Raw genomic sequence first — 25,477 nt, forward strand, 5'->3', positions numbered from 1 at the left:
ATCTGGGAGAAGGTCTATGCCGAAGTCTATTTCCCTTTTGGGAGAAATTCCTGAAAGATCTTTGAGAAAGACATCAGAATATTTATTAACCACTGGGACTGATTCGAGACTGGGAGATTCAGAATTGGAATCCTTAATATGAACGAGATGATACACACACCCCTTAGAAATCATTTTCCTTGCTCGAAGGTAGGAAACAAGTTGACCCCTGAAAGATGAAGTGCTACCCTTCATCTCTAGGACGGGATTATTCGAGAACTGAAACTGAACTATCCTATTTCTACAGTCGACTATGGCATAGTAGGAATGAAGCCAATCCATTCCAAGAATGACATCAAAATTAGTCATCTCTAACTTGACTAAATCTGCTGACTTGGATTAGATTGAGAGACTGACTTGAAATTATGCTTACTAGTAAAACATGAATACGGAAGAAAGGGAACTGCTCCTAAAACATCTCATAGCCTCATGTACATAAATGTGGAACACAAAACACCCATGTACAAGACTCTACTAGATGTGGCTTTCAGACTTCCTAGGACTCTATTGAACCTTAGCCTCTAATAGTAAGTTTTAACACCCTAATTTTCTGAACCGGAATGCTACACGGTGCTTATGACCCCGAGGGACCACAAGCTAACCCATAGCTGATATTTGTACCTGTATACTGCAATTCATGATAGAATAATATGGAAAACATGCACAATAGGCCATAAGGTTCAACTGAAATAATATAACATCCATATAGGTGAAAAATACCCAAAACAACTTAAAACTGAATCTGAAAGCTAAATCTGAGTGTAAATCCAAAAGCCTCTAAGTACTGTCTGAAATAACAAGTTGAAGGAACATGTCTCAAACTAACTCCGTAAAGTTGAACTGAAGAAATAAATGAATAAACTAAATAATGTTGTCCTTGAATGAAAATGACTTACTGCTACTCTGTATGCTGAATGCGACTGCTACTATTGGTCTGAGAATCGTGCCTCTGAACCTATGGTGTAATATGAAAAGAAAGAACCATAGCACAAATGCGTATGTACAATTGGAGTACTGACTATACGAGTAATGAAGGTTAATGCAAAAGGGTTTACATGCATGAACAATGCTAACTTACTGACTAATATGAACATGAGAGCGTAAACATACATACATAGTTACTAAGATCGTGAGTACATAATGGCTAAATTTGTATGCTATCACATGGCTGGAACCATAGTTCTGATAACATGGATGACTGTATCTAACATCCTTGAATCTGGTTAAACTCTTTGAGTTTTGTGCTATAACTGAATTTTACTGTATCTAACAGTCCTGATATACTGATATCTAAAGAATTGTGTAAGTTCTTTTACTGAGACTACTAATGAAACTATGGAAGGTAGTTGTTTAACTGACATGCCCCATGTATGCCATTATGGCTAAGCGGGGGTCCAATCTCTACCCCAACTGAAGGGGTGTCAATACCGCACCACTGCTAAGGACAGTTGTGAGTGACCCTTATCTGGAAGGTACTCAAGGTGAGAACGGTGGGACCCTAAACTGACAGGTTAAGCCACCTCATCAGCCCTAATCTGAATGGCTAAGATGTCGCAACCTACGCTGGCTACGTAGTTCTGGAACACAAGGATGACTGCTAAAAATCACACCCTAATACTGGTAGGTGAGTGTCCAGCCTAGGGTTTACCCGGTGCTAACTTCTACGCCCATTTGAAGAGACTAAACATGATTCAACTAAATGTACATGGACATATTAACTGACTTCCGTTGACTGACGGAGTAGTACTATTAACAAACATACATATTCCATGAAAACACCTTTGGAAATCACATTGAAACTTAAACAACAATTGTCAATATGTACAAACTCATATCAGCGCAAAAAGTTTACAAAATAATATTTAAAACATGGTTCTTGAGCTCTGTGAACGGATTGGATCCATAGATGAACACTACACATACCTTAGTGATTGAATCTTGAAAGAGATCTAATGTTTCTGAAGGTTCTTGAAGAATTCCTTAGGCTTGCCTTGATTTTTCTTGACTAGGGTTTAACCCCTTTGGAAAAGAATGCTCTTGTTCTTGAGGAGATGATTACGAGAGGAAACCCTAATCTTGTGGTTGAAAGTGTATGAGAAAGCTTTTTGAGATTTTTAACTAAAGAGAATGGAAGATAATACGTTCCTTGAGGGTTATAAGTTGTGGGAAGTGAAGGAAAAAGACAAAAATACCCTTATGAAATAAATTCCCAGTTGTTGAAAATAATAGCTGATGATATTTGTGACAAGGCATCAAAAATGTGGTAAGTCGTCTTAAAAGTCATCACACAGAAGCTGGACTCTGCCTAAAGCTAACGACATTTTTGACATGTCGTAAAAAATGTTGTAAGCCATCAAAAATGTCGTCACGCAGAAGCTGGATACTGCCTAAGGCTGAAAACCTTCGTGGTAGGGCATCACAAATTTGGTAAGCTACCACAAATGTCGTCACTTAGGATCTGGTTTCTACCTAAGGCTGACGACCTTCGTGGTAGGGTGTCACAAATGTGGTAAGCTACCATGAATGTGATCACACTGTTTCCAGCCTGACATGCTGGGGTAAAATAGGAATAACTCTTTGCCCCAATATCGGATTTAGGCAAAATTGGTATCGTTGGAAAGATAATTCAATTATCTATCTGTTGATAGGTTATGAGCTCAAAAATTCAAACTATAATGAGAGATATGATCGTTTGATATGACTATGGCAATATCTTTCTCAAGAATTCCATCGGTGAGGAATGTTTTGATTCATCTGATAGCTGGGAGTTATTTGAAGCCTTAATATACATCTAACCTACTCATAAAATTATAAAAGAACCATGATGTACTATGCATGATCTTGGTACATGGCTCTAATATTGGTCTAGATTTTTGGGGGTATTACAAATAGCTTCTGCAATGTGGACCCAATAACTGGGGAAAAGCCTCCGTGACGTGTCCCTATCGCGGAGGCTCACTGCATCCATATTCCTAACATGCCCCGAATCCCATCAAAAAATTTCCAAACTCTTCCTAGACATACCTTTAACATCCCTAAACATGTTTAAACTTAAAAACCAATGTCTCAGGTTCAGGAAGGAAAAAAATAGAATTCATAAAATCATGGGGTCTTGAAAATGACTAAGTCCTAAACACTTAGTGAAAATTTCAAGAATTGGACCCCTTAAAAGTGCAACCAAAAGTCAAATCGATCTTAGAATCTTATGAGTTAATACAATATCTCCCCATTTGGACAATTCATCCTCGAATAAACTTGTAAGGATAAGATACTGAGGAGACCAAGAGTCTATACTAAATACTGATAAGCTGAAACATGGTTAAATAACTGGATCCAAAACATAATACATGCTACGTGGGCTAAACTAATTTCATGAATATATGTTGTGGTGGGAGAATGGTTATATAGCTAAAATAGAGAAGAAAAAGATTCAACATTAAGCAAACCATTACCTTAAGTCGAGTCTGAATTTGTGGAGAAAAGTTGAGGGTATTTGGCTCGCGTATATGCTTATGCTTCCCAAGTAGCTTCCTCAATAGGCTAATTTTGCCATAGAACTTACACCAAGGGAACATCTTTATTCCTCAACCTACGAATTTAAAGGTTAAGGATCTCAACTGGAATCTCTTCACAATAGAGACTATCTCTCACATCCACACTCTCTAAAGGAACAACTGAAGCTAAACCACCAATAAACTTCTTTATCAAGGAGACATGAAAAACTGGATGCACTAACGCTAAATATCCACATAACTCTAGCTCATAAGCTACCTTCCCAAAATGGTTCAAAATCCTATAAGGCCAATATAGTGGGGACTGCGCTTCACCTTCTTGCCAAACCTCTTTACCCTTTTCATGGGTGAAATTTTCAGATGCATAAGGTAGCCAACATCAAACTCAAGATCTCTTCTTCTCACATTGGTATAAGATTTCTGATGACTCTAAGATAGTTTCAGCCTCTCTTGAATTAACTGAACTTTCTCCATCACCTCAAACACTGAATATGGTCCTATCAAAGTAGCCTCACCTACTTCAATCTAACTAATAGGATATCTATATCTCCTCTCATAGATAGCCTCAAATAGAGCCATTTGGATACTAGAGTGATAACTATGGTTATAGGCAAACTCAATCAAAGGTAAGTGGTATCCCAACTACCCTTAAAGTCAATAACATAGGATCTCAACATGCCTTAAAAGGTTTGAATGGTCCTCTCTACCTGACCATCTATCTAAGGATGAAAAGTCATAGTGAGATGAACCTGGGACCAAGACCCTTTTGAAATGTTTCCAAAAATAAGAGGTGAACTGAGTACCCCTATCTAAAATGACGGTCAATGGAACCCCATACAATTTTACCAAATCTATGAGATAGTGTCTAGCATAGTCCTCAACTAAATACAAAGTATGAACTTGCAAGTAATGGGTTGAATTAGTTAGTATATCTATAATAACCTAAATCGAATCATGCTGACGACGCATATGATTATCTACAATAACCTAAATCAAATCATGTTGACGACGCATACAAGGCAAACCTATTACAAAGTATGTGTTCACCACCTCCTACTTCAAAGTAGGGATGCTGAACTCCTAGAGCATATGCAATACCTTTAGTGCTCAACCTTAATCTGTTGATAGTTCGAACACTTAGCCACAAACTCTGTAATAGCTTTCTTTATACCACTCAACCAATATGTTTCTCATAAATCACGGTATATCTTAGTGGCTCCTGGGTAGATAAAGTATCATGCACTATATGCCTCATCTAATATCCAATTTCACAAGCCATCAACGCATGAAACACATAGTCTACCTTGACAACCAAGTACACCATCTCCCCATTGGGAGAAAACTTCCACCTTTTGATCTCTAATTGTCTCCTTCAACTTGACCAAACTAGGATTTCTATCTTACTTTCTTTTACTTCGGCAACTAGTGAAAATTCTGAACCATTCTGAACACAAATACTACCTTTGGCCAAATAAACCAACAAAACTCATATCATAGCAAGTTGGTGAACATCAAAAACTATCTTCTCCTTATCATCCTCAATATGTGAAACACTACCCATAGAAAATCCACTAAGGGAATCCACAACTACATTAGCCTTGCTTGGATGATACAGCATACTCATATTATAATCTTTCAACAACTCCAGATAACTTCTCTGACTAAGATGTAGATCTTTCTATGTGAACACATATCGTAAACTCTTGTTATTTGTAAACACATCTAGATGAACTCTATAAAGACAATGCTTCCAAATCTTTAAGGCAAAGACTATTGCTGCTAACTCGAGGTTGTGGGTTCGATAGTTTCTCTCATGGGGTTTAAGCTTCTAGAGGCATAGGCTACAACATTACCTTTCTACATTAACACATAACAAAGACCAACTTCAGAAGTATCACAATACGCTACAAACCCATCTGTGCTATCTAGTAAAGTCAAGACTAGAGTGGAAGTGAGTCAAGTACTCAACTCTAAAAAACTCATATCGTAGGAATATTACCATTGAAATTATACTTTCTTTTGGTTTAGTCTAGACATAGGAGAAGCAATAGCAGAGAAAGCTTCAGTAAACCATCTATAATAACCAACCAAACTAAAGAAACTCCTAATATTTAGTGGAGAGATAGGACTAGGACAGTTTCTCACTGCTTTGGTCTTTTGAGGATCAACTTGAAGGCCATCCCAATAAACGCTATGACCAAGGAAATTTATTGACCTTAACCAAAATTCACACTTACTAAATTTAGAAAATAACTTTTTATCTCTAAGGGTGTACAACAGAACTTTCAGATGGTTTGCATGATCATTCTCACTACGAGAATAGACAAGGATATTGCCAATAAAGACTATGACAAACATGTCCAAGTACTACTTGAACACCATTTTCATCAAGTCCATAAAAGCTGATCGAGCATTCATTAGTCCAAAAGATATGACTATGAATTTGAAGTGACCTTACTGAGTTCTGAAAGGTTGTTTTCACTATGTCACATTTTTTGACTCTAAGCTAGTAATATCGGTATCTGAGGTCTATCTTAGAGAAATAAGTTGCACCCTGAAGTTGGTCTAACAAGTCATTAATCTCTGGGAAAGGATACTTATTCTTGATGGTGATTTTGTTTAACTGATGGTAATTAAGGCACATTCTTATACAACCATCTTTCTTGCTCACGAAAAGGACTAAAACACCCTTGGGGAAACACTAGGCCTAGTGAAACCCTTATCTAAGAGATCTTTCAACTGTGAATTTAATTTCTTAAGATAAGGGGGATCCATTCTGTAAGTTGGAATTAAAATAGGCTAGGTATCTAGAAGGAGATCTATTCCGAAGTCTATCTCTATTTTTGGAGAAACTCTACAAAGATTCTTTGGGAATATATCAAAAAACTCTCTTACTATAGGAACTAACTCAAGACTTGGTTTTTCAGAATTTGACTCCTTGACACAGACGAGATGGAAAATACACCCCTTGGATATCATCTTTCTTCCCTTGAGATATGAAATAAGTTGACCCTTAAGAATTTAAGTACTAGCCCTCTATTTGATAACTAGTTTACTTATAAATTAGAATTGTACAATTCTACTTCAACAGTCAAAAAAGGCATAACATGAGTGGATCCAATACTTGCCAAGAATTACATTGAAATCAATTATCTCTAACTCCATAAGGTCAACTTAAGAATCTTTCTGCGACACTATGATCTGGAAGTTTTTGTATACCCGTCTGGATATAATAGACTTACCCCTGTTATGTCATAGATCCCCTTGTTTCCTACTCTTTATCTTAAGATGGGGGTCTATCGAAAATAGCCTTTCTACTTCTTCAAAGATAGCAGTATGGACTGCGTACATCTTACCCTCCCCAGACCCTACTTTGTGAGAATACACTGGGTTTTTTGTTGTTGTTTGGCTATAATTGACTTACCCACTTGGGTAGATACTATGAATGGATCTAGTAATATTTCAGGACTAATACTGAAGTCGAAAACTATGTAAGAAGTCTTAAAATAGAGTGAATCTCTAGGGTCTAATAAGATATAAACATGTATATGAAAAACTTGCAACGTACCCATAACCACATCAAGAGGACTTTCCTGATCCTGGTGAGTCCAAAGGGCATACAACTATTTTGGCACGGCCCATAGGTGGCACTGAAATTTGTACCCTGCTGAGTCGGGTGACCTGCTGGTGCTGCTGAAGAGTTTTTCTGACCCTTATGACGATCATTCTGGCCCTTATACACACCTACGGGGCAATCCCTAATCTTATGTCCTGGATTGACATACCCAAAACACATCTCTACACTAACCCTGATGATTCTTACCATACTTCTTCCAGAGTGGGTTGGTTTAGCCACTATTCATACTACCGTGGGACTTAGATCCTAACACTCTATCTTCCTTCCATAACTTAGGTACTGGTACAGTGGCTAAAGAAAGAGCTGGGGATAAAAATCTCTGACAAAACTGGGATTGTTTACCGCCTTCTGACCTTAGTTGAGAGAGATTAAAACTACTTATTCTGGCCTTTTTATTCTCCCTCTCTTATTCTTAGAAAGTTTATCCTTCTTAATATGTTTGGCATGAACCATAAGTGTAGACAGGTAAATCTTCTTAATCAATATGGCGGTCCTACACTCCTTGACCACATTATAAGATACACTAGATACGAACTTACTCATCGTGGACCTATTGTCAGCCACCATAGTAGGAGTATACCTTGTGAACTGAGTGAACTTAAGAGAGTACTCCTTTATGATAATACTACATTGCTTCAAGTTTATGAACTCCTTAACCTTAGCCTCCCTGAACTCTAGTGGAAAGAACCTATCTAAGAAAGTTGTAACAAACTCCTCCTACTCCATAGGCTCTTCTTTCTTACCCATGTCTTTCTTTCATTACTTAAACTAGGTATGAGCTACACCCTGTGACTATTAGCCAACCAAGTTTGCACTCTTATTTGAAGTGAGACCCATGATGTCTGTCACCCTCTGCACCATATCCAGAAACTCCTACGGATCCCTCTCAGGCTTAGACCCCCCAAAAAAGGAGGATCATTTGAATAAAATCCTAAGTCCTAGCTACAACTATACTTTTCACTGGATTGGTTGGGGAAACAACTTACTGGTTGTTCTTAAAAGCTACAGAATGGGCTATTTTTGTGAAAGCAGCCATGAACTTGGCGTGAGAGATATGATCATTTAGGGGATCTTCCTGAATAAGTGGTAGTAACGCCCCAGGAGTACACCCTAGATGCCACATAGTCCTTATGGTTATAAGTGACGACAAACTTACCCATGAGCTGGTACCTATATGAGCACTTAATAATATAAGGGTGATGAACATATGCAAAAACAACTAAATCTGCCATAAGGTTTTAAATACAAAAAAAGCTCTAAAATCATAAGCTTGGAGATAAGTGTCTAAAAAAAACCATTTGAAAATTGGTAAAATAATGTGAAAATTGACTAAACTATCTGAAAGTATCTGAAAGCCTCTAAACTGACTGAATAAGTGTTGAAGGGATAGAACCGAACTAACTCCAACTGTCTAACTAAAGTAAAATACTGAAATAAACATAATCAATCCTCGAAATATAAGGACTAACAACTGCTGATGCACTGGAATGTCTAAGTGTGGTCGAGAACCTAAGCATCAAAACCTATGATATGAGAAATCATAGTGCATAAAATAAGTATGCGGTAAGTACTTTGAATACACTGGTATGCTAAATGAGGTTAGGTTGATATGAATGGGCTAATATGCATGAATAATAACTAACTGAATAGATGGCATGAGAAAATTGGTGCATAGTATGCATGAAGGTTGTAAAATCTAAGAATGCATGACCAAGTATATAACATAATAATGGAATAGTCTGTAAACTGAATACTGAAATCTGGGTACTGATTTAACTAATAAACTGTATGCTATGATCAAGAAAACCTAAACTAACTTTTGAACTAAGACTGGACTAAAACTGTAATGCCCCGAGTTTGTACCCTAGACGTTACATAGTGATTACGATCTCGAAGGACCACAAGCTAATCCATGATTGATACTTGTTGTGAGCACCGAATAATAATACTAAAAGAAATGTAGAAAATAGGATGAAATTCTATAAGGTTCAAAATCTATAAATACTAATAAAGAATATCAACTGATAATAGTAATTAGTAAAATTGACTACTGTCAGAAAGTCTAGTATGAAAAGCCTCTAAACTAAACTGACTGAAAGTGGAGTTGATGGGACAATCCTTCAACTAACTCCATATACTGAAATACTATATCTACTGAGAAACTAAAATAATAAAATATCCTTTATAGATGAGGACTCACTATTAACTCTAACACTGCTGGTTGAATTTGAGTCTGTTTATGTGTGGTCAGGAACCTGAGTGTCCAAACCTATGATATGGGACATTATAGCACAATGAAAGAGTATGTGTCAGTACTTGGAATGTACTGATATTCTAGATGAGGTAAGGTTGAATACAAAGGTTCATATTCTTGAACAATAACTGACTGTATGATATAGGGTAACTGAACATGAGAGTACATGGATAACTGATACTGCTGTAAAAAGTAAGTTTGCACTAATGTGCATATAAATAAATAATGTGACTAAGATTTTCCGAAGCAAAGTCCAAAATTTTGATACTGAGTAAGTAATATCTAAAGTTATTGATAACTGAGTTACTGATACTGGTTGACTGTATCTGACAGTCCTAATTATATAGAACATAATTGAGTTCTATTCTGAAGACCAAAACTAAAACTATAGGAGGTAATCATCTAACTGACATGCCCCAAATAAGATATGATAACTGAGTTGGGGTCCAATCTATAACCCCAATTAAAAGGGTGTTAGTACCTTCCATGGGTAAAAATAAGCTGCGAGTTATTCTCATCTGGCAAGTACTCTAACAAGAATGGTGAAATGCACATCTGGCAGGTTAAAACCTCATCAACCCTTAACTAGAAGGTTGATGTCTCAACCTATGCTGGCTATATAGTTCTGGAATGCTAGGATTGCTTTTAAGGGCACACCCTTTACTGGCAGGTGAGCCCCCATCCTTCGATTTACTAAGTGCTGAATCCTACTTCTAACTAAAAGACACTTAACTGAGTATACTGAACTGGATTGGACTAATACTAAGTTTACTGAGTTTTCCTGAGTTGTGTAGCTGATTGAATTCTACTGAGCTCTATAGTTGACAGAGAGTACTACTGAACGTGACATTACTGATACTACTTTGTAACTGATAATGGCTCTAGGTACACAGCTAAATTGTCAGGTATTAAATACCACCAGGACTCGATAGCATGAAAAATAAAGTATAGCATGATCTTAAGATACACAACAATATACACCTATCCATAATTCATTGATAAAGGCATTTCATCAAACACTTATAAGGCATTATCTTGTACATGATTGGGACCACATAATGATATGTTAAGATTCCACTATCTACTTCACAAAGGCATTTTTGCAAACACTTGGGGAACATGGAGTATTTCACATGATGATGGTCAACACAAGTAATTATGAATACTACATTCAATTTCAAATTCAAGGGTTAAGAATGAAATTCATATAATTCACCACATAACTATTTTAATTTCATGAAAACTTATAATTAAACATTCATTGGATCCCAATTACGATCTTGAACATGAATACATTCAATTCCAAGCATAGAAATCATAAATCTTGAAGTTTTAAAAATGAATTCTTGGACTATATGGGTGAAAGGGACCCATAGATGAACATCTAACATACCTTGGAAATTTAATTCTTTAAGATGCTTGAAGAAGTTCTTGAGTTTTGACCTTGATTGTTGAAGCTAAGGTTTGTTTCCTTGAAAGAGAATGCTTTGATTTTGGGGGAAAAGTTAATAAATAAATGATTTAAAACATGGGAAAAGACTGTTTTAACACTAGATGAAACATTTAATTTTTGTCAAATTTTTCCAAACTGGGCCCTTGGTGCGATGTACCATAATCACATCGGGACACTGAAAATAGACAATTGGGAAATGAGGGCTTGGTACGATATGGTGGAATTATGGTTGCCCTTTGATTCTAAAATTTAGACTCATCGCGATGAGATGGGATCGCGTTGGCACACTAGAAATTGACAAATGGGAAAACAACTTTTGGCGCGATGCACTGGTTTCAAGGTATCTCACTGGAAATTGACAACTGCCATTTTGACATACTCCGTAATGCGCTACTGGCCTGAATGACGGTGTTTAATGACTGAAACTTAAAATAGCCATACCTTCTCACCCGATTATCGGATTTAGGAAAATTTTATATCATTGAAAAGCTAATTGAATATCCTACGCAATGGTAGCCTCTAAACTAAAAAATACTGGGTATTTCAAAAAAAAATATATTAGATAACTCATAGACTAAGAGTTAATTTAGGCTAGGGAAATACGAGGTCTTACAATATCTCCCCCTTGGGAATATTCATCCTCGAATAAAACGGATTAAGCCGAGAAAAACTGATAGACTGAGCGGACACACTGAACATGCATATCTGATAGATAGAATACATGACTAAAGCTACTGATAAGCTGGGTTTTCATGCTGAACATGCATGTCTGATGCATGAGTACATGACAGAACTGATTCATGAATGCATGACTAAATACGCAACGGTAATGGATAACAAGTTATAATTATAGTTGAATATAAAATTGTGTAAAGCTAAGGAAGACTGTTACCTTAATATGGATCTGAGGATGAGGAGAAGAGGTAAGGATACTTGGTCCGCATATTTTTTTCTACTTCCCAAGCTGCTCCCTCTATGGACTGATTTCGCCAAAAACCTTTGACTAATGAAATATTTTTGTTCCTCAGTCTACGAATCTGATGATCGAGGGTCTAGACTGGAGCCTCTTCAAAAGTGAGATCCTTCTGAATATTTACATCCTCTAAGGGGATGATGACGGCTGGGTCACCCATGCATTTCTTTAGCGAGGAGACATGGAATACTAGATGTACTAAAGCTAGATATAAAGGAAACTCTAGCTCGTAAGCTACCTTTTAGAAATGACTAAGAATCTTGTAAGGATCAATATATTGGGGACAGAGCTTTCCCTTCTTGCTAAACCTCTTTACTCCTTTTATGGAAGAGATTTTCAAGTACATGAAATCACCAATCTCAAACTCGAGATCACTTCTCTTTACATCTGGATATGATTTATGTATGCTTTGGACAGCCCTAAGTCTTTCTCTGATCAACCGAACCTTCTCTAAGGCATCAAAAAATAGGTCAGGCCCTACTATTGCTGCCTCACATACCTCAAACCAACCTATTGGAGGTATGCATCTTCTACCATAGAGAGCCTCAAATAGAGCCATCTGAATACTGGAATGATAGTTGTTATTATATGCGAACTCGATCAAAGGCAAGTAGTCATCCCAACTACCCTTAAAATCAACAACGCATGCTCTTAGAATATTTTCTAGAGTCTAAATAGTCCTTTCTACTTGACCATCTGTCAGAGGGTGGAAGGCTATACTGAGATAAACTTGGGTGCCAAGACCCTTTTGGAATGCTTTCCAGAAATGAAAAGTAAACCAGGTACCTCTATCTGAGATAATAAATACTGGAATTCCATGTAAGCTGAACAACTCTTTGATAAAGAGTTTGGCATAGTCCTCGGCTGAATAGGAGATATGGACTAGCAAGAAATGAGCTGATTTGGTCATCTTGTCTATGATAACCCATATAGAATTATGTTGATAACGAGTACTAGGAAAACCCATCACAAAGTCCATGTTCACTTTTTCCTATTTCTATGTGGGAATGCCAAACTCTTGTATGGACCCACTAAGCTTTTGGTGCTCAATCTTAACTTGCTGACATGCAGAGAATTTAGCTACAAATTCTGTAATATCCCTCTTCATCCCACAAACAATAGATCTCCCACAAATCATGGTACATCTTAATGTACCCTGGATATAAATAATAATGCGCACCGTGCGCTTCTACAAGAATTTATTACCTCAAGTCATCTACACCTGGCACACATATTCGACCTTAGCTACATAAAACACCTGCTTCCTCTTATGATGAAACCTCTACTTTCTTATCTATGACTGATACTTTTAGCTTAACAAGACTTGGATCTCTATCCGGGTTTTCCTTAACCTTGAAAACTAGAGAGGATTCTAAATTGTTCTGTACCCATACACTGCTTTTTACTGAATCGACTAAGCAGATACCTAGTCGGGCAAGCTGATGAACTCCCTGAACTAACTTCTTCTTATCATCCTCAACATAAGTAACAGTACCAATAGACAGTCTACTGAGAGAATTAGCCACTACATAGGCCTTGCTTGAATGATAAAGAACACTCATGTCATAATATTTCAATAACTATATCCATCTTCTCTGATGCAAATTTAAACTTTTTGAGAAAATACATAGTATAAGCTCTTGTGATCTATGAACAAATCTACATTCACGCTAGACAAATAGTGCCTCCAAATCTTTAAGGTAAACACTATAATTGCTAAGTTAAGATCATAAGTTGGATAATTTTTCTCATAGAGCTTAAGTTGTCTAGAGGTGTAGGCAATGACCTTACCTCTCTGCATGAGAACACAACCCAAATGTACTCTGGATGCATCATAGTACACAACAAACCCATGTAACTCATCTGGTAGAGTCAAAATTGGGGCTGAGGTGAGTCGAGTCTTTAGCTCCTGAAAACTCGTATCGCAACAATCTGACCACTGAAACTGAACTTTCTTCTGAGTCAATTTGGACATGGGGGAATCAATAGACAAAAACCCTTCAATAAACCAATGTTAATATCCAGATAAACCCAAGAAACTCCAGATATCTGATGGATAGATAGGTCTAGGCCAGTTTCTTATGGCTTTGGTCTTTTGAGGATCAACTCTAATGCCATCACCGAAAAATAAAAGCACCAAGGAACGGTACTGACCTTAGCAAAAATTTGTACTTACTTAATTTGGCGAATAATTGATGAGTTCTGAGAGTGTTAAGTGCGATTCTAATATGGTATGCGTGATCATTCTCGCTATAAGAATAGACAAGAATGTCATCGATGAAGACTATAACGAACATCTCTCAGTACTTCTTGAACAGGTAGTTTATTAAGTCCATAAAAGCTGCTGGGGAATTAGTAAGACCAAAGTATATGACTAGAAACTCAAAGTGACCATAACAGGTTCAAAAAGCTAATTTCAAAATGTCACATTCTCTAACCCTGCGATGATGACAGCCTGATCTAAGGTCTATCTTAGAAAAGTAACTAACACCCTGAAGTTGGTCAAAAAAGTCATCGATTCTAGGAAGTGGGTATTTGTTCTTGATAGTGACATTATTTAACTGATGGTAGTCTATAAACATTCTGAGAGAACCATCTTTCTTATGCATGAATAGAACTGGTGTGCTACATAGGAAAACACTAGGCTTGATGAATCCAGTATCTAGGAGATCTTGTAAGTGTTCTTTTAACTCTTTGAGTTCTGCTAGTGTCATTCTATATGGAGAAATAAATATAGGATGAGTTTCTAGAAGAAGGTCTATTCTGAAGTCTATTTTCCTTTCAGGAGGAACTCTAGGAAGATATTTGAGAAATACATCTGACAATCTATTTACTACTGGAACTGACTCAAGACTAGGAGTTTCTGAACTAGAGTCTTTGACTCAAACAAGATGATAGACACACCCGTTGGATATTATTTTTCTCGCTCTAAGGTATGAAATCAACTGACCCTTAAGCATTATAGTACTACCCCTCTATTCAAGGAATTGTTCATTTGGAAATTGAAAATGAACAATTTTGCTTATACAATCAACTAAGGCAAAACATGAATGGAGATAATCCATGCCAAGAATGCCAAGAATAAGAATGTGGATTCCTTATCTTAGATTAGGATCAAACGATCAATTTCTTTCTTAAACCTTGGTAAACGACTTATAAAAGAAGCTTAAGATCATAATCTTCTTAAAATATCAATACTTAGACATAGGGCTTAAAACACATGCTTTATGCATGTGCAAATTCATAGAAAAACCTCATGCTCAATATACTTCTTGAAGTACTTCAACATTATTAAGATACTGAAATCAAGAATCAGAATATCATGCTCTAAACTCAATTAGAAATTTGAAAAATCATATCACACGTATAAAGATGTAAAAATAGATATGCAATTCAACATTTAAATCACTCGTCACATCATAATCTTCAAATAATGATAATTGGGTATGAACGCAAAACTGAAACTCAGGTAAATTTGATGTTAAAAACTAGTTTTGGCAACAGAGATGAAAGAGGTATCCTTGGGCATAACTCCCCATACCATATTTGATTAATTTGATGTAGAAGTTTGAACTTTGAATACCTAATGATATTCTTGAAGCTTCTGCTTGAAGTTATTGAAACTAGAAACTTGAATTCTTGGTTATGTTGACAAAAATGGTGAAACTTTTCATTTTTTGGAGTTAAAGTTGAGCATTTAGGTTTTCATAGAGAGAAAATTTGGTGAGGAATGAGTATAATTTGCTTATAATAGGGTTAAATCTTCTGTTTTCATGGTTTGGGGCTTTGGGAAAAAGTCTAAACTACCCTTCAAAATAAACTTTACAGCAGAATCCCACCTGTGATGCATCATATCGGGGGTATCAACACGATAACCATCGTGTTGCGCCAATATCACGGCAGTGTTCTATTTTTGAAATCCAAACAAGTCCCATACCTCGTTTGAAAAATTTAAAACTTCCCCAAGACATCCCTTTTACACTCTTGAATATGAATCAATTCAAAAACCATCGTCTCGGAGTCCGAAAGGTCAACTTCAAAATCCTCAAAGTTAAGAGGTCAAAATGAGAGTAAGTCCCTAACACTTTATTTTATTTTTGGATTCTAAGTGTGAGAATCAAGTACTAAGGGTTGGGATGAACTGAGAATGTATGGGGTATTACAATCAGTCATCCTAATTATTTTCACAATTAATATCAAATCTTTAAACAAGAATGAACGTAAGACATAGATAAGAAAAATGTCTTTGTTAAAATTATAGGAATACTAGCATATTTAAAGTCTCGCCATCTTGGGCATCACATATGGTATCTTCTAAACCTCAAACACCCATAAATAATAGAAAATGTTAAAATATAACTACAATTTAGCTGTAAAAAAGTTGAAATTAACATAAACTTGATCAATGATCATGTCATGTACTAATTCATCTCAAACTAAAATCATATATAGAAAAAATATTATGATTTCTTTGTATTAAATGAAAAATAATAAGAAACATGATAGAAAAGTAAAATATATGATAAATGGAAAGGAGGAGTCTGATTGACAAAAGTAGAGAAAAACCTTTTAGCTTCAGCCAATTTCAGTTGCTCAATATAAGCTCTAGCTTACTTTATTGATTGATAGGTTACACTATTTGGTCCTCGTAAGACTGCATGTCAAAAAGCTAAATTGAATAAAGCTAAAATAATTCACATGTGTTGTAGAGATTGTTTTAAAAAGGTTTAAATCATGTGTATCGGTGTGTTTACGTGTATTTATTCTGATTACATTAGGGGAGAAAAAATGGGAAAGGAATTCTATGATACTAATTGTATTCGATCCTTTACCTTAATCATGCTAATTACATGGGGAGCATATAAAGTAACACTATCCGTAATCATGTGTCCATGCAAATTATATTTGAGCTTAATATCTAAAACATTAAATTTGTTGTAATAATTATGAAATTTAATAAGGAAATAATCAAAGTAAAAAATTTTAAATTGAAAATTATGAAATATGAGTTTGACTAATGATGTGTCAAACATTGATGGATCATTCCATTCAAAGAAGAGTTATAAGTAAATTACACGGAAAGGACTAATGTAGGAATTAGTTTGCTTCATTGCACTTAAATTAAATATTAGAATTATTTAAAATGTTTGTATATTAGGTTTTTGGTTCATTCCACTAAAATTAGATATAGAAAATATCATTTAAAATATTTGTCTATTTTAAAACTAAACAACAAAGAGCTTACAATTACACAACAAATGATTGACATTTATGAGCTTCTATGAAAAAGGACAATAGATAATTTTTTTTTTTTGAAACTTTATCCATGTAGAAATGATACATTGACAAGTCACCATCTTGATATACGGCAAAAATATTTTTAATGTTAATAATATGGAATTTAAAATAACAATCCAACATGTTATAAATTAATACCTGTTGTATACATAAACTTTTTGCCATAATACTTCTAACCGAATGTATTCTTAGATTACAAAAAACAAAAGGTGACAATATAAATTAGGAGGGTCAAATAGTTCATAACAATGTTTTAAAAGGAGAGGGTGTGAGGCGAGGAATTTTACATAGAAAGGGATGAGGCGTAAGCCCCAAGGAATGGGGTGTAAGTCCCATGGATCATTAAGCTGTATATCTCATCTATATTTATTTTTATAATTTTACTATTAAAAATACAAGTAAAAATATTTTCAATGATTCTAAAAATAGTCCAAATAAAGCACAGATTATATAGGAAAAAAGATGACAATTATTATTTGAGAACGGTAACAACAACAAAAATGTTATTGCCTAGATAACCTCTGAAATCAAAATCAACATTCACCTGCATATATGCTAGTCATTCCTACTATCAATAAATACCTTCATGAAGGTTAATTTATGTAAGAATTTTTTATGAAGGAATTAGTTACGTAGAAGTTAGTAAGATTGAGATTATTGATTTACCGATAGTAATGTAAAAGTTATTAATTTTTTAGAAAATTCAGTTCGAGCTAGTGAGACAATTTTTTATTATAAAATAATATTTACTTTTAAAATAAAATAAAAAATTTGAGCTCCTTCAAATTCAAGATTTCTAAATAGAGATGCAAACCCAATCATGGTGGGTGTGCAAATTATTTTGTTAACTATTTGACCTTGAGTACAAGGGCTTTATTTTCTTTAATTATTCAATTTGTATTGTTTATTTTTGAATTCTTATTCATCTTTTAACTCAGTATTATATAATACATTATTGTATCACTTATTCATGTATTAGTTATACCACCAAAAAGATAAGCCACCAAACATATCATAACTTATGTAGCATCTTATGGAAGTTATTTTATACTTTGTGGTACTGATATAAAATATTCCCTGGGTATGTCATAAATTAAAATATAATAACAAATGTAAATTATACCCAAAACTAGGAAAGATTGTTGTACTAACCTTATAAGTATCGCCTGCACGTTTATCAGTTTTGCGAGTACTTTCAATATTTTTCCATTCAATAGGCAACCATGAATCATCAATAATAATGCTAGATTGACTAGTTCTCCATTTTTATTAACATTCACCTTATATTTTTCATTGCTACATTGTTCAGATTCTAGCTAAATCTGAAATGGATGATTGTTCTCTATGCTAATGATAGATGGTGGAACTAAAGCTTCATCTACAAGCTCAGTAAAATCCAACTTCTTGGGCTCATCTCATGTATGTATGTTTAAACATTAACTTAATATATGCAACAATCAATTAACAATCTAAAAAAAACTATTCTTTCTAGAATTCGAAACTCATAAACTTAAAATCTTACCTTCAACATCGTTAATCCAGGACAGAACTTATGCTTCATTTACAAATTCATCGAAATCTAGTAGCTTTTACTTAGATCATTTATATTTTCTTAAAATTAATTTTATATAAATAGTCCAATAAATTTTATTTTCAAAAATTCATAGTCCATACACATAAAATTTTGAGTTCATCTTCATTGGTTGTACTAGAAGCTAGCGTTTTTTTCATGGAGTTGGTAGACTGTAACATCTTTGAATTAGATCCTGAACGTGTATAAGTAAATTTTTTTTTCACCTCCATTAATCAAGCTCAAAGCTAACGTTTTTCCTATAGATTTTGTGAAACTCAGTAGCTTTGTCTCAAATCTTATATATATGTATATATATATATGTAATATATATATCCATATATAAATATATATATGTTTTTAACTTTACTATCTATGTAATTTTTAAAGAATCCAATAAATAGGGTTTTCTAAAATTAAGAACTCATAAATATAACTTTTATCTTTGTCTTCACTAATTTGGATCGCACTAAGATTTTCATCGATGGGCTTTGAAAAGTCATGCCTTGACTCTGATCTTATGAGTTTTAAAAATAAAATTTGAATATTTATTTACCAAGAATTCAATAAATTATGTTTTATAGAATATAAACACCATAAAGTTAAAATCTTATCTCTAACACTGCTAGTAAGGCCAGTTTGATTCTCTATTTGAGATTTTTCTTCAAATGATTGTGGATTAGATTTTGAATCATTTGGCACATCAGCTTTCTTACTTCCAAATTCTTTTGCTCTTATGTCCTCTTTTGAGGCTTCAAGGATTGAATCCGATGAAACATTAGAAAATATATGTGAACACAAATCTTCAAAATCACTAGTGTTCAAACTTTCTATCGTTTTTTAATAATTAAATATTTTTTCTCTTTTCCTATGATGGAACAAAAAAATTGAGCATCATCTATATTGTTATAATTATATGTGAAAGCACAAATACTAAAAGATATTTATGCATCTAGATGATTTGTCTGACAAAGTCCATTGTTAGAAATGTTATAAATTTCTACAATATTTACTTTTCATAAATATTTTTCTCTATATTATAGAGATTAACATAATAGAATATAAGATTTCAAAATTCACAGTTAATTTGAATTCAAAAAATAAATTATTTGCCTTTAATGAAGATATTCCTTTTTGTAATTTAAATATATAGTAGTTACCAATATGATAATTTCTCATTATTTATAAATTATAACGTCTTAGTAAGTACATTATCTACACCAAAAATTATGACTTTGGAGTCCAGGTAAATGCATTCCCAATTTTATATATACAACAACCTCGTAGAGATTTTTTATTTTATGTGTTTTTTGATCGTTTCCCTTTCCATAGTTGTTTTATGAAATTTGTGGTTTGAGTTATAGGAGGTATGATTTCAAGTTGGTTAAAGAGAGTTATGCATGTTTTTTATTTTGTATGTTTTGTAGGTTAGTTTGGTTGACCAAAGTCAACCATAATAGCCCATATGTTTTATAATTTTATTTTGATAGCTCCCACAAAGTTTGATAGGGTTTTGAGGCTATATCATGGCTGGGTGTACAATGGGTCAATAGTGTAATGAAATTTTTAAAATAAGTTTTGGGGTCAAATACATCATCAAACTAGTTGGGGTCTTCATTAGTGTCGTGCCATGGAGGTAAGGACCGAGCCAAATGCCCAAAATAGTTAGGCACTATTATTGAGCATGCCACGCTACCCTGGCAGTGCGATGGCTCTGTGCCAAACTGTTGGCGTAGCGCATTACTCCGGTGTCACGCCAATGCCCCCGACAACGTAATCCCTCTATTTTTTTTGTGGTTTGTCAAGGGAAAATCAGTCCTTTGAACCCTAAATGACCCTATAACCATTGTATAATCTTATTCTATCAACATTTAACAAAATTTCAACATTCATTCTTACCTCAACTCTGAAGAAAAAAATAACAAGGATTTTCTCCCCAAAATTCAACTTCCAAGGCTCCAAATTCAAGCTTTTCTTCAAGAAGTCATCAAGTATTTTCTTTCATCCTTATGCCTAAAGAATTAGTTTTCTTTAAAGAATTACGGACTTACCAACTAATATTCAAATTTTCAAGATCTTGATTTTTATTCTCTTTAATATGATTTTTAATGCATTATTATTAAATTGAGGACCTTATTTGGTTAATTATCACAATATCAATATGTTTAATCATTTGATGCACTTTACCATCATTCTTGATATAAAATCCATGGTTTAAGAAATATTACAGAATTTTTGGTACAATTTGAACTACTTAGCATGAAATTGGCACAATGAACATAGAACCATTATGAAATTCATGAATTTAACTCATGGTTATAAAACAAACACTAAAGCATGAATAATTTTCAGACTTATATTACAAACTACTTATGCTTATATCATAATAAATTTTATATTGTATGAGTATTAGTGTTTTGGGAGTAGTATGAGCACCAATAAGACATTGGTTAAGCATACCCAAGTCCTAGAATTTTACTCCACAATAGTTATTATACTTGCCCAAACAAATTTAGTTTAGTGATCACGCAGCTATGCCTTTATATCTATGCAAGGTGTAACACCCTAAAGCTAAGATTAGAACAATTCTTCAAGTATATTAAGAATAAAACATATTGATTTGGTAGTATGTTAAGTGTTTTAGACATGAAATGTCATTCCTAGCTCATGACCAAGTTTAAAGCTTCCTTACTAATTGAGTTATTATGTAGGATCTCTTTATAGTCAAACTCAAATAAGTGTAACTCCAAAAATTTATTGATTTTTTAAGGTCAAGACCCACAAAATGAAATACCTTCGAGTCTTTTTACCAATGCCTCCAACCATTCATCAATCTGTGTCCTGAGTGAAAGGTTATTCTTATTTTACTTAAGGATGTTTGTCCTCTAGAGATTGACGAATTGAGTTGATGACCTATCAAATAGAGTCACCAACCTTAACCAGTGAAGATAAAAAATTTCCATAGATTAATGACCTAAGTTGAAAAGCCATCAAATGGTTGACAACCATCAACCAAGGGGCCGAATGAAAATTTCTTGAATGTTAAAACATTTTTTAACGGGTTGTTTGATATTTTCCCACTCTTTTAACACTTAAATAAATTGTTTAATTTATCCTAAGGATTAGATACAAGAATAAAATTCCCAAATTCTCTATTAACTTAAAATTCATCCGACAATTAGTAAAAAATAATCAAAACAAACAATTTTCCTTCTCTTCGGGGAAAACTAGGGTTCTCCAATCTCAGGTTACAATTTCAAAGATTTCTTCGATGTTTTCATCTCAATGTATGTGGAATTTCATTAATGGGTTCCTTCCACCCATTGAATCCCTAAGTTAACTGAATTTTCATAATTAAATTCATTCTTCAGAGCTAAGGTTTCATGTAAAATACGAGTTTTGTTGTATTTTAGTTTCTCTTCAATAATAATTCATGAATATGTGTCCCACTCAAACATTTAATGTTATTATGTGTAACACCCTGAGTCTGCACCCCAGATGCCATACGGTGCTCCTGACCCCAAAGGACCACAAGCTAACCCATGACAGGCACCTAATGTGAGCGTTGAATAATAATATTGAATTAATGTAAAAAATAGGATGAAATACCATAAGGTTCAAATTCTGAAAACAAATACTGAATACTCATAAATAAATACTAAAAAATGAACATCTTTCTTAAATAATCTAGCCTGAAAGACTCTAACTATCTGAACATGGAGTTTATTGGACAAGTCCCGAACTAACTTTGACTACTGAATGTACAGAATTACTAAAATACTGAAATAATAACTCTGCCCTCGAACTGTGAGGACTCACCACTAAATTTGCTTCTGATAGGTTGGGCTGCTAAGTATGGTCAGGAGCCCGTGCATCTGAACCTATGATATAAGACATCACAATGCAAAAGAGAGAGTATGTGTCAGTACTTTAAGTATAATGGTATGCTAAGTGAGGTAGGCTGATAAGCAAGGGTTCAAATGTATGAACAATAACTGGCAAAGTAACATAAATAGAACTGAATAATAGTACACATATTTCTGAAATTATTGTAAGTACTGATAATGCATTATTGCATGTGAATCTACTTTATTGTAACTGAGATTACTAAATTACTCATAACTAAGTTACTAATAACTGGGTGAGTTATAGCTGAGTTATTGATAACTGGGTGACTGTTTCTAACAGTCCTGATTCTGTAGAACTAAACTAAGTTCTATATTGAGCTGGGTGACTGTGTCTGACAGTCCTGATTCTAAAAACTGATCTAACATTTTATACTAAGTTTGAAATTGAAACTGTAGCTGTGGGAATGTTCATCTAACTGACATACCCCGAATATAAAATGAGTTGGGTTCCTACTTGTAAACCCAGTTTGAAGGGTTTTAGCACCTTACCAATGAATACTAACAATGGTTGTAGGTTAACCCTATCTAGCAGAAAGATATTTTGTTAACCCTAACAGGCAGGAAAACTTGTACAAGATGTATCAACCTTTATATAGCAGGAAAAATATCTCAAATATGCTAGCTACGTAGTTCTGTAACACAGGGATTGCTACTAAGGGTCAAACTCTTCAATAACAAGAATGCCCCCATCTTTGGGTTCGCCTGGTGCTAATTCCTACTCCCAACTAAATAGGCACTAAACTGATTTCTAGACTATACTAGGCTTGAACTAACTGTTATTGATCATGTTAACTAACTGAACTAGACTGAGCTCACTAAGTTCTATTAACTAACAGAATACACTAGGTTCTGTAATTGACTAAGTACTACTGTATGTGACATCACTGAGACTATTCTAAAACTACTGTAATTCTAGGTAAATAGCTAGATTTTGGGTGTATGATACCCTCAGGATATGATAGCATTGAAAGTAAAACATGGCATGGTTATAATAGCACAACAATAGTAGCTTGTTAATAATGCTTCATTTAGACATTTTGTCAAACACTTGAGAGACATGCTTTATGCTCATAATAATAACCAAAATGCAAGCATCATGATCACAATCCCAACTCAAAATTTCAAGGGCTTTTAACATAAATACACATAAACCTACACACATGTTAATTACTTCACATGAAACATGTAATAAATCATGGATTAAAACTCAAATAACATCATAATCATGGAAGCAATCAAATTCAACATGATGTTCATGAAAATAATAAACTTATAGCTTTAAAAGAGGTTCTTAAACTCCAAGGGTCGAAGAAAACCCAAGGATGAACACCTAACATACCTTGGTAATCTAATTCGTGAAAATTGATGGTGTGTTCTTGAAGCTTGAACTTGAAATTGAATGCCCTAGGGTTTGTTCTTGAGAGAATTTGAGAGAAAGTTTGTGATTTTTGCCCTTGGGAAAGATTAATATCGTGTCTTGGGGATGAATAGGAGTGTAAAAATGACTCAAATATCCCTCTAGATGTGGATTTTTAATTACTACAAATGCTCACATCGATCTACTATTTTGGACTCCCAAACGTGCCTCAAACGATGTTTAAAAAATCTAAAACTCATCTGAGAGCACCTAATAACATTTTTGATCATGAATCAACCTAAAAATTGACATTTTAAGGTCGTAAGGGTCGAAAATAAGTTCATGGAAATATTGAGTCCAAAATAAGACTAAGTACCAATACTTAGGTTAAATTTTCTAAGTTTGGGACTTCTTTTCATGCAATAAAGGACTAAGTCAGAATAGAATTTTGCGGAGTCTTACATTATGGAGTTATCATTGTGAACCCTTATTATAAATATCAAATTCTTGGTTTTGTTAGTTGTTTTTTAGGGAATTTTATGTCCTAGGCATATCATAGAAATTATCATGAGTAGTTGCATTTTTAGAAATGGTGGTATAAACAATAGATGACATGGAAATTCATGCATTGATAGTTAAATATTTAGTCCATAAGTTTCATATATTTTAGTATACTTTCAAATAAAATGTCTCTCACTACACTCTGACATTATCAGTTAGCGTACCCTCATAGTAATTTTTGATTAAGTATATGCTAAAATAGTATTTTATGATTATACGTACTAGTAAACTATTACCATCTCCATGGATCAAGAATTAGCATTTTAGGTCCAGCCTTCTAGAGTTATTCTAAATCACAGACCATCTATGTTATGTTATGCATTTTATGCCATAAACTTATAAGTCATACTGTTTGGAAATATATGATGCATTTATATATGCGTGTGTGTGCACACGCATGCGTGGGAAACTGTGTGTACATTCTCATATCATGATCAGAAGCGTCGACTCATAATGGCAAGATACATGACATGCATGAGCTCTAGATATTCCATCAGATCTCTTGAACACTCTTTCCTAAAAGTAAGTTCCTAGTTATTTTGGTATTTGGAATGCTATCAATGTTTATGGATTAGTTTTCTTATAAACACAAAGTTCACTAGTTGTATGGTAGCTAGGTATGGCATCCATGATTATGGATAGGTTAATATCAAGATATGTTATCTTATTGAGCTATCAACAATGTTTGGTTGGGAGTAATACTTAGCACCAAGTTGGAAAATACTTAGCACCAAGTTGGACTAGGTTTCAGCGAAACCCTAGTCCTAGACTTGCATGCCATCATGGGTTATTGAGGGAGTTCTCGTCATTTGAGAATGTCTCCCTTTGAAGAAAGTCCTTATTAGTTGAGAATGACATTATTCACCCAAAATAGGCTCATGAGTGATCATGCCAATCTTGGTTCATACCCTTGGC

Source organism: Capsicum annuum, unplaced genomic scaffold (assembly GCF_002878395.1).
Source record: "Capsicum annuum cultivar UCD-10X-F1 unplaced genomic scaffold, UCD10Xv1.1 ctg1489, whole genome shotgun sequence".
NCBI classification, from domain to species: Eukaryota; Viridiplantae; Streptophyta; class Magnoliopsida; order Solanales; family Solanaceae; genus Capsicum; species Capsicum annuum.